The following is a 4,013-nucleotide window of genomic DNA, read 5'->3' as shown; positions in this document are numbered from 1 at the left end:
TCACTTGACTTTGAAGCAAAAAACATGTCGATGTGCTCTTTAACACCTTCCACATTTGCATACGTTTTCCCATTAAGATGGTGTTGTAGCGAACGAAAACGATGGTAATCTGATGGTGCCATATCTTGAGAATATGGTGGATGGGGGAGAACTTCCCCACCCAACTCCATAATATTGTGTTGTGCATTATCGTGGAGGAGAACACCTTTCCAATTAACAAGTGAAGGGTGTTTCTGATTAAGGACTTGGTTTAAAACGTTCCAGTTGTTGACTACAGATCTCTGCATTCACAGTTCGTTGTGTATTGAAGAGTTCTAAATAAATTATTCTTTTGATGTCACAAAGCATCACTTTCTGTGGATGGAGCCCAGGTTTTGGGATCAGAAGTGGTTTTTGTCTAAGACTGAGCCCTTGTTTTTGGCGTTTAATATTCGTATAGAGAGAATCCATTTTTCATTATTGGTGACAATTCTGTCCAAAAATGATTCACGCGCATTACGCGCCAGAAGAAACGATTATCATCGGATAGTTCGTGAGGCACCCAAACACCTTCTTTATGAAGTTTTCCCATATTCCTTAGATGTTTACGTATTGTTTCGTGAGAGACACGCAATTTCAGGGCCATTTCACGAGTGTGTTGCCTTGGGTTAGACTCAACAAGCGTCTTCAGAGCATCAATATCAATTCCAACCTGAACGAAATTTGCTGAACCATCGTTGACACTTACGAACGTTCAAAACATTTGATATTCGTTGTGGCTACAGAGGCGTTATTTCCCTTTTTGTATTCAAACAGCATTACATACCAAATGTGTGTCATCACTATAAAGGATTAGAGTATACTAAACTTTACACATTATACAGGCTACACTAACGTGACGTTTAGACGGTTCGTTGAACTATTATACGTGATGCACTTTTTTTGCGGGGGGGGGGGGAGAGTAATGAAAGTGTTCCAAAACGCGACAGTAATTTCTTGACGACCTAATAGATTTATGACATTGTTCGTTATAACAACAACAGCATCAATGTTACTACTGCTGTCTCCTGTAACAACAATACCATCAATATGACTACTGGTGTCTCCTGTAACAACAATACCATCAATATTACTACTGGTGTCTTCTGTAACAACAATAGCATTAATACTACTACTGGTGTCTCCTGTAACAACGATAGCATCAATATTACTGCTGGTGTCTCCTGTATCAACAATACCATCAAAGGGCCGAAGTAATATGAGTTTCTAGCTTTTGGAGTATGCAACCTTTTCCTGAGTAAAAGGATTAGCACGTGTTTACGATATTCGATTAACATAAATGTCATAAAACATACAGAACACTAGCACGGAATTATAGAAAACTTTACTAGAATATATTCAACAAAAGTTGTTTTTTTTTAAATCTATGTATGTAAGGGCAAGATTCATAAGTGTTCCAGTCTTCGGTTCAGGGGACTTCAGGTTATGGCGAATCTGTTTTGTTTTGCTGTTTTTTGTATAATTTACTTTGAGAAATATTTATGGGTCAACCTATAAAAAAAAGGAAAGGAAAACAAACGGGAAACACACTTAGTTCGATAAATAACTCCACAAATTTATTAATGACTGAAATGTACATATTGGAAGAAAACAGAGACTGAAACTGATTGACCACTACACTAGCCTGCAACCCATATATTATTAACCTAATTGACCACTACACTAGCCTGCAACCAATATATTATTAATCTAATTGACCACTACACTAGCCTGCAACCAATATATTATTAACCAGTATCTCAGTTTGAAACTGCTACATGATTGACCAGAATACTAGCCTCGAACTGATATAATTGGCTATTATCTTAACTAGAAACAACAACATGACAGAACAATATTTTAGCATTAAGCTGTTATATGATTGTCTGGCCTGATACTTCTACATGATTCGCCATTATCTTAGCCTGAAACTTATACTGATTGGCCAGTATTTTAGCCTGAAACTGTTACATGATTGACCAGTAACTTAGCTTCAAACTTCTACATGATTGAACAGTATAAAAGGCTTTTTTACTTTCGTCCACGAACTAATAATAAGATCTATACAACATATGTTTTTTTACCAAATGAAAGCAGACCTGACAGTAGTGTTGGATGTTAGGTTTAACCATTTCAATACACAGCAAATATACTCCGACGTTTTAGATTAAAGTAAAACAAAAATTTAAGAATTTAGTTTTTGAAATACGGAATGAATTCATCTGGAAATATTTAAGAACTTTATTTTTCAAAAACAACAACAACAACAACTTAGTTACAAACATAATTGTTAACATTTTTCTTACTGGCTATTCGTGACATATACGACTTGGCTTTTGAAGATAATTGTAATTCCGAAAAATACCGATTACCAGGAAATAAATATTTATTTTTCCATAATAATTGGACTAAAAATGGAAAAAGAGTTCATTGTTTTATTTTCTACTGAGTACAATACACGATTTTAGAACAAATTTCATTGTGGTTTTCACTAATCTGTAACAGTACCAGCAACTTTGTCGTAACACCTACCCTCAGTGGTGTTGGTGCCCCGCCTTGTTAGATGGCGCTGCACTGCATGAGCTTTTATAATAGCCGATATTTTTTTATTCTCATAGGAGATGAATATTTGTATTAGTCATGACACTTAACATATTTCATCTAATATTTATATTTGTGAAAAAAAAAGGGGGAAGCACAAGCTATACTTATTAGCGAAAAGTCTAACGCAATGAATTAAAACTTTAAAGTAACTTAACACTTGGTTACACGAAACAGACTATACGGCAACACCCTCTTTTTCAATCCCACGTATGCACATGGAAATTGAAACGTGTACGTGAAAGCAGACCGAAACAAAACTGAACAACTCTAATACTAATAGCCACTAGGTAGACAAGGCAGTTAAATCTGCGTCAAATGTCGTATCGGTTCCATATTTCTTAAGCCTAATTTCTAATTGGACAATATCGCGCTGGCCGTAAAAAATACGGTGGACTTTCTCAGGCTTGATTTCCATCTCGAATGTTTCCCAATTGCTGGATCTAAAAACGTCAAAATATAACAAGTTTTAATTCTAAAATAATTATAACTTTTTCGTGTTCAAAACACTGCATTGTTTGTCAAAGATTTCGAAAAAAGTGGATAATGCCTACAGAAGCAAACAATGAAAACGAACTGATCGCCATGAGAAATACGCCTACAGCGACGGTTTCCGACCGAGCCGATCGAGGATTATTGGAACGAGAGGTACGTTGGGTTCACTATATATTAAACAAAAAATCATTATCTGTAAACTTCCTCGTCTTTTATCTGTGGAACGTATTGTTGTAAATGTTTATCTATTTTTCAAGGTGATATGTTTGTATATAGTGATAAAGTACGATGCATTTATATACGACGAGCGAAGAATAAGGGATTAAAGTAAGTAATTCCGTCGTACCATTTCTTCCCATAATGGTAGTCTTTCTCATACCAATCTCCCGTCACTTAGAAATAAAACGTAAATAATACTTCAAAGGCACACCTATCATTCTGTTATGTTTATTAGTTGAAAAGTTTATTTTATTTCAGCGAGAAGATTGAGAGCTACAAAAGTACCAATTAATAGGTCCAAGTTTATGATTAGATCTGCATTTCATAACCAACTTGATTTAACTCTCTGTTAACACCATACTTATACTTTTTACAATTTACATTGTTGTTGTTAATACACTTAGTGTGAAAAACAGATTATACAGTCAGGCTGTTTTTCCTACTAGCATTATTTGCATATTTTTATTAAATGGTGTTATCTGTACCCGCTAATATAGTTAGGGTTATTTCCTTCTTACTCTAGTTAAATATTGTTATTAATCTGTGTTATCTGTACCCGCTAATATAGTTAGGGTTATTTCCTTCTTACTCTAGTTAAATATTGTTATTAATTTGTGTTATCTGTACCCGCTAATATAGTTAGGGTTATTTCCTTCTTACTCTAGTTAAATATTGTTATT

This window comes from Limulus polyphemus, unplaced genomic scaffold (genome assembly GCF_000517525.1).
Source record: "Limulus polyphemus unplaced genomic scaffold, Limulus_polyphemus-2.1.2 Scaffold8964, whole genome shotgun sequence".
Lineage (NCBI taxonomy): Eukaryota > Metazoa > Arthropoda > Merostomata > Xiphosura > Limulidae > Limulus > Limulus polyphemus.
This window is presented reverse-complemented; position numbering follows the sequence as displayed.